The sequence below is a fragment of the Theropithecus gelada genome, chromosome X (assembly GCF_003255815.1).
Source record: "Theropithecus gelada isolate Dixy chromosome X, Tgel_1.0, whole genome shotgun sequence".
Taxonomy (NCBI): Eukaryota; Metazoa; Chordata; class Mammalia; order Primates; family Cercopithecidae; genus Theropithecus; species Theropithecus gelada.
In genome coordinates, this window is record NC_037689.1 from 37,851,035 (window position 1) to 37,863,258 (window position 12,224).

General features: G+C 39.4%; 1 pseudogene; it reads right to left on the reverse strand.

The window, feature by feature from the left end:
• Positions 1-1,736: 1,736 nt before the first annotated feature.
• LOC112615139 lies at positions 1,737-9,585 on the reverse strand (annotated as a pseudogene).
• Between the last annotated feature and the right edge of the window lie 2,639 nt (positions 9,586-12,224).

The following is a 12,224-nucleotide window of genomic DNA, read 5'->3' on the forward strand; positions in this document are numbered from 1 at the left end:
TTTGACTTCTGAGAGTGAACCTATAGCACTTTTTTCCTGGGGATTCCTGACTGAGGAAGACAGTGCTGATATGACTGGCTGGGGTGCAAATTTAAAATGGCAAATTTTATTCCACAGGAATCACATCCATGTCCCAGGCTTTCCAGATGGGCTAGCCAGCCGTGCACAATAGGTCCCAATTTTGGTTACTCTGCTATGGACATGCTGAGTGAACCCTCATATATCTGGTGTAATGCATAAAAGTGAGGCTGCCACTCAGCAGGAGAGAAAAATTGACTTGGTCAATCACTGATTTTAAACAGGTGGGTTAAATATTTATTTGCAAAAATGTCCAAAAGTGGGGTATTTACAGGGAACAAAAAACCTTGTATCACAGTACCTCAAAGAAAAAAAATCCGTGCATCACAGAACATCCCTCAGAGCTACAAAAAGAATGTGACAATTAATCGAGGGAAGGTTCCTCCCTAGGCAGGCCTTCACCATTTATTGTGAAATGATTAAGTTTGATTTTAGAACACGTTTTGCTTTTAGCAAATTTTTAAATTGCTTTAATTCTTTGCCTTGATTGTTTTGGTGACAGATTCTCAAGACATACCTGAAGGAACATTCATTGAGGACATTGTGGGACATTGGAGTATAGTGACATGTTACATATTGTCCAAAACCAAGTGGTTTTTAAAGTTTTTAATAATATTTTTTATACTATACATTGTTCAGCTTACAAATGGAGAAATTTGTATTAATTATCTGAGATGCCCAAAGGGAACATTTTGTTAGATGAAGCTATGATCTGGATACGGTTTGTTTGTCCCCACTAAATCTCATGTTGAAATTTAGCCCCCAGTTTGATGCTATTGGGAGGTAGTGCCCAGTGGGAGGCGTTTGGGTCATGAGGGTAGATCCCTCATGCATAGATTAATACCCTCCCTTGGGACTGAGTGATTTCTCACTCCATCAGGTCCTGAGAGACCTGGTTGTTAAAAGAGCCTGGCACCTTTCCCCTCTCTCTCTCTCTTGCTTCCTCTCTCACCATGTGGTCTCTGCACATGCTGGCTCCTCTTTGCCTTTTGCCATGAAAGGAAGCTTCCTGAAGCCCTCAATGGATGGAAATGCTCAATCATGAACTTTCCAACCAGCAGAATTGTGAGCTAGTAAACCTTTTTTCTTCCTAAATTTCCTAGCCTCAAGTATTCCTTGATAGTAATACAAAATGAACTAAGGCAGATGGGAATGTTACACTAAAGTACAAAGCAGAAATACACTTCCATCCACAGTTTCATGGGTACACCGACTATCACTTTTATATTTTTTTGTACTTTAACTTAATTTCTGACTCCAAATACCCATTTCAACAGGCTAACGGATTACTAAGCCTCTGTACTTCCTGTGGTGCCCCACCTTCTCGTCAATGTTGTATCAAAATGTTGACTAGAGGCAGGGGTAAGGAGGGCTTAGAATGACCATCTGATTTTCAGTCATGGCCCATGAAGGCTTCTGCTGAGTCATCGCCTATCTCTAACAACATCTCCACTGGGACAAGGACATAGTTTGCTACTTTCAACTGTAAAATGAACCACTGAGCCAATCAGGTGTATGTGGCTTAATTTCCAAACTGACTCTGGTATAGCATCACATGACAGATAGCAGACCTGAGGGAAATAAAAATATTTTACCCATATATATATGTAACTATATATATAGAGAGTTATCGATTATTTAAGTTCTCCTTAAGAAATTTAGAACACCAACTTGTGAGGATAAATTCCATTCATCAGGGCAAATACAGATTGCAGGTAGCCCTGGAGCTGAGGAATAGGTTTGATTTTTGGTAAACTTTGTGAGTCCACAGCTTTCTGATTGATCTTGCACTGCTCTGTTATCTTGTATTTCTCTTTTTCTGTGTCAAAGATCTCACTTTTCCTGATATCAGGTGAACCCCACCCCCAATATTAAATGTGGGTTCTTTTCTATTTCCCTAAGTGTTGGCTGGTCTGAGAAATAAAGGGAAAGAGTACAAAAGAGAGAAATTTTAAAGCTGGGTGTCCAGGGGAGACATCACAAGTCAGCAGGTTCCGTGATACTCCCTGAGCCATAAAACCAGCAAGTTTTTATTAGTGATTTTCAAAAGGGGAGGGAGTGTACGAATAGGGTGTGGGCCACAGAGATCACATGCTTCACAAGGTAATAAAATATCACAAAGCAAATGGAGGCAGGGCGAGATCACAGGACCACAGGATGGGGCGAAATTAAAATTGCTAATGAAGTTTCAGGCACGCATTGTCATTGACAACATCTTATCAGGAAACAGGGTTTGAGAGCAGACAACTCCTCTGACCAAAATTTATTAGGCGGAAATTTCCTCTTCCTAATAAGCCTGGGAGCGCTACGGGAGACCAGGGCTTATTTCATCCCTTTGTCTTTGACCGTAAAAGACAGCCATCCCCAAAGCAGCCATTTTAGAGGCCTCCCCTCAGGGACGCCTTCTCTTTCTCAGGGATATTCCTTGCTGAGAAAAAGAATTCAGTGATATTTCGCCATTTGCTTTTGAAAGAAGAGAAATATGGCTCTGTTCCACCCGGCTCACAGGCAGTCAGAGTTTAAAGTTATCTCCCTTGTTCCCTGAACATTGCTGTCATCCTGTTCTTTTTTCAAGATGCCCAGATTTCATATTGTTCAAGCACACATGCTCTACAAACAATCTGTGCAGTTAATGCAATCATCACAGGGTCCTGAGGTGACATATATCCTCCTCAGCTTACGAAGATGACGGGATTAAGAGATTAAAGACAGGCATAGGAAATCACAAGGGTATTGATTGGGTAAGTGATAAGTGTCCATGAAATCTTCACAATTTATGCTCAGAGATTGCAGTAAAGACAGGCGTAAGAAATTATAAAACTATTAATTTGGGGAACTAATAAATGTCCATGAAATTGTCACAATTTATGTTCTTCTGCCATGGCTTCAGCTGGTCCCTCCGTTCAGGGTCCCTGACTTCCCGCAACAATCAGGGCAAATACAGATCACAGGTAGCCCTGGAGCTGAGGAATAGCTTTGATGTTTGGTAAACTTTGTGAGTCCCCAGCTTTCTGATTGATCTTGCGCTGCTCTGTTATCTCACATTTCTCTTTTTCTGTGTCAAAGATCTCACTTTCCTGGTGTCTGGGCCTCCACAGCTGTAAACGTCAGCAAGATGTTTAGGAATTTTTACATTGCTGATATGAATTTTGGTTGAGGTGGCAATGAAGAATTTCTGGTGTGTTCTTCATAGAGGAATTCGATTGAGGACCAGAGGTCTAGTCACAAGTAACAAACCACTACCCAGCTGCTTCAGGAAAACCACTGTCTTGCCTCTATGGTATCCAGTGAAGATGATTAGAACAGTCCAGCGGGTAATGCTGGCTCGTAGTTTTCTCCCATGCTGACTGAAGCCATGGCTCAACAGCTTTTGAGGCACATCTTCAGTAGGATAATATCTAGTCATTTTGAGAAGTTTAAGCACCCGGGTACCACCATTCTTGTCACTACCAACTGATTTTGTAACACTTGCAAGAACCTTCTCCTTTTTCTTTTCAACCTTGGATTTAGCAGCTGAGTATTTCCGCTTGTACATGGCCTTTCTGGAATACATAGCAGATCGGGAATATCTGCCAATTCTTCTGTCAAGGACAGGATTGCAGCTGCAATGGCACTTCCCCTTCTTGGCATTTTAGCCTTGAGGTAACTACCCTTTTCACCTTGCCACCAGCATCAGCCTTCTTGGCTTCGGGTTTCTTGTCTTTAGTATCTGGCTTCTCAACTTTTTCACCTCCATCTTGCAAGATGAGAAATAGCCAAAATATATTTTTGACATATTTTGAAATGACCTTGCAAATCTGTCTTTTATGGGAGAAATTTGCTTCTGTAGAGAATCTCCATTAATACAACCAGGTCTTTCCTGGATCTAGGAGAGATGAACTGAGAGTCTGATGCCTTTAAGGACTGGAAAGAAACATTTACCATCTATTCTCTCTAAGGGCTGCTACCTATGAGGCTTCATTTACTTAAAAAGGGTCTTGCCCCCCAAACTCCCTCATCTTAACTCAAGCATTCCTTTCTACTGACTTCAAGTCTTTAGACAATAGCTTAACTCTCAACCAGCTGTCAACTAAAGAATACATAAAACCTACCTATGACTTATAAGCCCACACTTAGAGATGTCCTGCCTTTTGGGGCCAAATTGATATATACCTTCCATGTATTGATTTATATATTTGCCTGTAACTTCTGCCTCCCTAAAATGTACAAAACTAAACTGTAACATGACTGCTGTAGGTGCACTTTCTCAGGACCTCTTGAGACTGTGTTCCCTGGGCCATGATCATTCATATTGGCTCAGAATAAACCTGTTTAAAATATTTTGCAGAGTTTGTTTTCTCTGTTAACAATACAAATTTATTAACATACACGTGGACACAGGAGTCCAGCAAATATGAGGCAAAAAGGGCCAGATGGTTGAGGCTTAATTATTCTCTTCATAGGGGAGAGTGAAGTGGGGTGCTGTAGGCAATTTTAGAAAGGTAGTTCATGACTTTTAGGGAAAATAAATGGGCCTGGGATACAGACATTATCTTTTAAATTATTTTCTTAGGAAACTAAATGGGAAGCTATGGGAAGGTGATGGGTGGAACTGTACTGTGAACAAAGACTGTCTTCTTATGTAGATAAAGTCTCCCAGGTAATCTCTCAAAACTGCCCTCAGAAGCACAGATGAAAAGTCTATCCAGGTGTGGTGATGACTTTTAGTCTCTTCTCTTCTCCAATGATTAATCATTCCTGGTTATTTGACAATATTCCCAAGGAAGGGTTCCTAAGACATTTGCATTTCTTTTAAAAAATAAATATCCTTAGTCAGATAAGGAAATACCAGAGTTTCTCCCTGCACTTGGGAGAGGGAGGAGAGCCTTCCAATTTCTTTTAATTCTAAGTGCTCAGCATGTCTGTTGCGGGAAGTCAGGGACCTCGAACGGAGGGACCGGCTGAAGCCACAGCAGAAGAACACAAATTGTGAAGATTTCATGGACATTTATTAGTTCCCCAAATTAATACTTTTATAATTTCTTATGCCTGTATTTACTGCAATCTCTGAACATAAATTGTGAAGATTTCATGGATGCTTATCACTTTCCCAATCAATACCCTTGTGATTTCCTATGCCTGTCTTTACTTTAATCTCTTAATTCTGTCATCTTCTTCGTAAGCTGAGGAGGATGAATGTCGCCTCAGGACCCTGTGATGATTGTGTCAACTGCACAAATTGTTTGTAGAACATGTGTGTTTGAACAATATGAAATCTGGGCATCTTGAAAAAAGAACAGGATAACAGCAATGTTCAGGGAACACCAGAGATAAGACTTCTGGCCGCCGGTGAGCCGGACGGAACAGAGCCATATTTCTCCTCTTTGAAAAGCAAATAGGAGAAATATCGCTGAATTCTTTTTCTCAGCAAGGAACATCCCTGAGAAACAGAATGCGCCTGAGGGTAGGCCTATAAATGGCCCCCTTAGAAGTGTGCGGTCTTTTATGGTTGAAGCCGAAAGGATGAAATAAGCCCCGGTCTCCTGTAGCGCTCCCAGGCTTATTAGGACAAGGAAAATTCCCACCTAATAAATTTTGGTCAGATAGGTTGTCTATTCTCAAACCCTGTTTCCTCCTAAGATGTTATCAGTGACAATGCGTGCCTGAAACTTCATTAGCAATTTTAATTTCACCCCATCTGGTGGTCCTGTGATCTCACCCAGCCTCCACTTGCTTTGTGATATTTTACTACCCTGTGAAGTATGTGATCTCTGTGACCCACATCCTATTCATGCACCCCCTCCTCTTTTGAAAATTGCTAATAAAAACTTGCTGGTTTTATGGCTCGGGGAACATCACAGATCCTGCCGACATGTGATGTTTCCCTGGACACCCAGCTTTAAATTTCTCTCTCTTGTCCTCTTTCCCTTTATTTCTCAAACCAGCCAAGACACCTGGGAAATAGAAAAGAACCCACTTAACCATCAGGAGCGGGTTCTCCTAGTAATGCCAAACCACCATACTTTTGGGGTATTATTCTTTGTGCCCCAACAGTAGTAAGAGGATATATTTGAATGTGGTTGAAGAATGGTAGTAGAACTTTGGACATTTGATCAATAGATACCCATGACTACCACAGTGGGAGATCTTGCTGTGAAATGTAAATCCCACATATTTGAGGACTACAAGTAGAACTTTTGGTGAGAAATGATTATTTCTAATTTCTCTTGATCTATCTTAGCTCCATAACAGGTTCTAACTTACAATAGAGAAGAGAGGGGATACTCAATAATACTTTGTTAGTTGACTAATTAAGGTATAAAGGTCTTTAAATCTTGTATTAAAACATGGACTCCAGTCATGGCTCTGCCACTAACTAGCTACATGATGTTGGGCAAGCCACTTAGTTTTACTTGGCCTCAGTTTTCTCAACTGTAAAATAAAGAGACTGGATTTAAAAATACTCAACCCTCTTTGGGCTCCCAAAGCATGTAATTGATTAGAGCCCAACTAAGGAATCAAGTTGCAAAAGATTTTCTGGAAGAAATGAATCCTCAGGAGATGTTAAAAAGAAAATAAATATCAACAAGCAAGGATAACAAAAGAATCATTGAATCTTCATTTAATTACAAGGGTAGCACATCAATGAAATTACATTGTAAGCTAGAAATTCTGTTTTCAACAAAAGTAGGGAAATATAAAGCCAGATTGATTCCTAATTGGAGAGAAGACCTGTGTGTGTGTGTGTGTGTGTGTGTGCGCGCGCGCGCACGCATGTGTGTGTGTGTATCTAAAGGCACTCTCCATTCTCACTTCGGAACAAAGTAAGTATGTCCTCAATGACCTGGATTTTCTACTGTGACCTCTCCTCTAAACTGGGAAGTCAACAGGGACTTAGCAAAAGTTTTAACTTAGCTGAAATCATTCAGAACGTTTGAAATCAATTGAAACCTTCTCCCTGGATGTAATTCAGATAATTCTCTGCCCACCATACTTCAGAGTAAGGTAAAAGTGAGGAGAGGTCAAAAAGTCATAGTTTCCAAATTCATCAATAGAACAAATCACTCAAGACATTTGAATTAATTTTTCTTGTTGTTTAGATTCCTGTCTTTATTATAGAGTCTAGAACACAGATCATAGACTTATACTCAACCCTAGATTTTTATCTTGTTGTACACTATCTTTTTTTATCAATAATAAAGAAGAAAAAGGCTATAAATGGAATTGGAAGAATTTTGAGCTCATCAGAAGTGGTCCTGGGATTTGTTCCTTCATGTGTAAGATATTCAAAACACTAGAGGATGGGTGTACAATAACTTACAGTGAGCCTGTATTGACCTTCCATATCTCCCAAAAAGCCTGACATGAAAAGATGACATAGAACATTAAGATTGTCCTTCTAAGTAATTTACCCTGGGAGATATGGAATACATTAGTTATTGAAAGGATGCATATAGGAAATGTCAGATTATAGGATTCAGGCCATGATGGACCATGGCAAATTAAAATAGCAAGAAAGTAGAAACTGAGTAAGTAAAAGACATGTGTTAAGGAGAAGTCAGACAGAAGGCAGAGGAGAATGGAGTAGATTTCCAGAGCAATGCAAAAATGCCATGAGAAAGGCCTCCTCAGATATAATGAAAGAAGTGAATTCCTAGAATCACCTTTTACCTGCCATTTCAGTTCAAACCACCTGGATCCTAACTATAGATGAGCACTTTCCTTGTGGTAACTTGAGAAAGACCTTATTCTTTGAGGCCAAAATGCTTAGCTAACATAATGAAAAATGTTTAATACCCTATGGCATTTATGTCCAACAATTCAATCCCACAGATAGGACAAACTTATTAACATCTTGTGAACACCAATGGCAATTCAGTCCAACTCCCCATTTTGCAAATGGGAGAACTGAGGGCAAAACAGTAAAATAATATAACCAGTATCATGCTGGTAATCACTGTCACTTGACTGAAATATAAGTCTTCTTTGGTGGCTGTTTCTAAAATGGCTCCTAGTGATCTCTTCTTCCTACTATTCATGCCTTCATGTAATCCCCTCTCCTTAAGTGTGGGCTGGACCTAGTGACTTGCTCCTAATGAGTAGAACATGGCAAAAGTGATACAATGTCACTTCAGTGATTAGGTTGCCAAAGACTGTGACTTCCATCTTGCTTGCACTCTCTCTTTGGTTCTTCTTGCTTGCTCACTTTGATGAAGCCAGTTGCCATGTTGTGAGCTGCCCTATGGAAAAGCTCATGTGGCAAGAAACTGAGGGCTGCCTCTGGTCAACAGCCAGAGAGAAACTGAAGCCCTCAGTCCAACAGCCCATGAAGAACTGAATCCTGTCAACAACCATGTGAGTGAAATTATAAGCCATCAAGCCTTGAGATGACTACAGTCCCCGTCAGTACCTTGTTTGTGACCCACTGAGAAACCCTTAGTCAGAAGACTCAACTAAGTCTTGCCCATGTTCCTGATCCATAGACTGTGAGATAATTAATATTTCTGTATAAAGCTGCTAAGATTTTGGGATAATTTGTTAGGCAGCAAAAGACAAATAATACACACCCAATGCCTAGACCAGTGTTTTTTGCTCAACAGTGGATTCCTGCAGATTCAGTAGTATCCATGTTCACCTCTATTTAGATGGAAGCTGTGCCTGTGATTAACCTTTGATCCCAATACCAGGTGTTTTCACTGCTGACCTTGGCAAGGAAACAATATTAAAATGACATTGGAGCAAGTAAAGCTTGGGTGTGAGATTAAAACAAATAGAAACAAACAGTTGCTATCTCTAAAGTGAACGCCAATTTCTGTGATCTGGAAGCACAGACACGAATTATCTACAGCTGCCCCTTAAACATTTCATCAGTAAATGCACAGCAACAATCTTGTTCCTGGTGATGTTCACAGTTAAAACAAACACTCTTGATTGATTTTTTTTCCCTCCAATAGAATGAGTTACCCATGTTCTTTGTCAGTGTGGGCAAACATGCGTGCATATGTATATGAGGAAAGTGCATATCTTTCTCACTTGTTCACTATAGTTATGGAAATCTAAGATTTGCATTCAGTTTTTAAAGACTTTGATAGCTAGTCACAGTATAAATTAAGATAATGAAAATTTCTCATGGAGAATAATTTTATCATTTTTATTCATCCATTTACTCATTAATTCATTCACTTACTTATTCAGCAAATACTTACGATGAATCTACTATGTATCAGGTAATGTTCAAAGTCCAGGAGACCAAACAATGAATAAGATAAATTCCCTGACATCAGGGATCTTGTGGTCTAGAGGGGAAAGTAGACAAGAAACAGACTCTTTCTGCTACAAACCTGTAACACATGACCAAAGTAACCATTGAGTCTTTAGATTTCTATAACTTTCCTAAATTTAAACAATCTTACTGAAATTTTACAGACCGTTAGTTTTTATCTTTCTAGATGAAATTCTGGATCATACCACATAAGTCATTTTTGTAACCATGTAGCCATTCTATCAAAACTAACCTGAGGGGCCCATGTTTGTGGCAGCACTGTTCACAATAGCTAAGATTTGGAAGCAACCTTGTGCCCATCAGCAGATGAACACATAAAGAAAATGTGGTACATATACACAATGGAGTACTATTCAGCCATAAAAAAAGAATGAGATCCTGTTAATTGCAACAACATGGATGGAACTGGATATCATCATGTTAAGTGAAATAAGTCAGGCACAGAAAGACAAACATCACATATTATTACTTGTTTGTGAGATCTAAAAATCAAAACAATTGAACCCATGGAGATAGAGAGTAGAAGGCTGGCTACCAGAAGCTGGGCAGGGTAATGCAGGACTGGTGGCGGGAGGTGGGGTCAGTTAATGAGTAAAAAAAATAGAAAGAATGAATAAGACCTAATATTTGATAGCAAAACAGGGTGACTATAGTCAATAGTAACTTAATTGTACATTAAAAATAACTAAAAGAGTGTAACTGGGTTGTTTGTAATACAAAGGATAAATGCTTGAGAAAGATGGATACCCCATTCTTCATGATGTGATTATGTCACATTGTATGCTTGTATCAAAACATCTCATGTGCCCCATAAATATATACACTTACTACATACCCACAAAATTTAAAAATTAAAAAAAAAAAAACTAGACTGAAGGGTATGTGGTGCCACCCACTTGAATCTTAATCAGTCTTCTTGCTCCATTTCTGGATATTCTTAACAGAGGGCTGATCTCTAGGCTCCCTACCCTCAGACACTAGATCAAAGAGACCTTTCTTGGGCCCCAAGTGACTGTGCCATCTACTCACATGTTGGCTCTGCTTTAGTAAAGAACAAATTTGTTTCATCTGACTCTGTTTATTCCAAAAGATCTTTTGAAGTCATGAGTTCTGGCACAAGTTCAACCAAGGCCTATTCAGATCAAGATCAACACTTTTCTACATCTGCCATGCTCTTAGCATCTGCTCCAGTGAGGAGGAACAAAGCAGAAAAGTCCATGTGAGAGCAATTATAAGATGTAGGTTTCCACCTTATACTGAAGTACTGGTCCACACATAAGTAATTATAAAGTTCCTTTTAGTTCCAGAGAAACGTCATAAAAAGTAGCATTAAAATAGATGCAGTGAAAAACAAAAGTACTAGTGAGCAAGGCCATTCAAGTCAGCTCCTGGAAGGTTTAAACTTCTCATCAGCAACAGAATTATGTATTTGTGTCATAGAATTGCTCTTGGGTTTCTCTGTGTCTTTCCTTTAACATAATTGGTTTCCACAATGTGTAAACTTGCTATTGAATGTTAATATTCAACACTCCACAGGACACTGCTATTTTATTGTGGACCCTCAGTTTCTCTGGGTAGACTAAGTTCAGGTACCTTCTGGAGAGCCAAATTCTAGGTCATTAAGGACATCTGGGGTCTCATTGTTCTCAGCTTGATAAGGGTCATTGATGGGACTGATATCAATGCACAAAGAAGGTAGAGAAGGGACCAAATCCTCTCTGATTTCTGAGGCCAAACCCTGGTCCCAGCATCAGGTGAGAGCTGGTATGAAATGGTTTCTGAAAACAAAACAATCCATCACAAATACAAAATTCTTTGATCTACTTTGTTCTATCCCAAAATTTCATCAAAATTTTGCATGCTGCTCAATAACACCCATACCAGCAACTGCCCAAATCTTAAGTCTGCAACACAATAAACAGTCACAAACTGGAAGAAACCACACGATCAGCTCCCAGAACATTACCAGCAGGCCCAAAAGCCCCGTTGTGTCCTCTTCCAGTCACTGTCTACTACTCCATCTCCACCCCAAGGGTAATCATTATCTTGACTTCTAAGAGCATGGATTTGTTTTGCCTATTTTTGAACCAAATGGAATCATACTCAACAAACTCTTGTATCTGGCTTCTGTCATTCTACATCATGTCTGTGAGTTTCATCCGTGTTATAGTATGTAACAGTAATAATAGTATCCTGTTGGATAAACATGTACCAATTTATTCTTTCCTCTGTTAATGAACATTTGAATTTCATTCAGTTTGTGCTTCTTACTAATATTGCAACTATGAACATTCTTCGGTGCCTTTTGTTGAGCCAATTTCTGTTGGAAATATATCAAGGATTGAAATTTCATAAGACAGGCAAATAATCAGGTTTTTAAATACTGCCAAACCATTTTCCAAAGTGGTTTTGTCAATTTGCATTCCCACCAGCAGCGTATGAGCGTTCCAGTTGCACTAAATCCTTGGCAACATTTGTTATGTTCTGTCTTTTAAAATTTTTAGCCAATGTGATGTGCATATAGTAGTCTATGATTATTTTAATATGAAAGTAATGACTCTCCCCCAATCTTTGAATGACATTGAACCCTCCAGCAGCACGCCACTTTTAAACTCTTCATTTCTGTATTTCCTGACATGACACCCTATATGTCTCTTTCTCCCTGTGTGAGACTAAAGCATGTTGAGTGGCGAGCATAAGTTTTGGGGTCCAGCAGAGTTCTCAAACTCTGTCATTCATGCTGTAACACCAAGGTCAACTTACTTCCACTGTTTTAGCCTGAATTCCTGTCATCTAAAAATATAACAAAAATACATTGTTTGTAAGATTGTTAAAAGAGTTCAAGTGAGATAATGTAGATAAAACACCTGGTCTGTAATAGTTG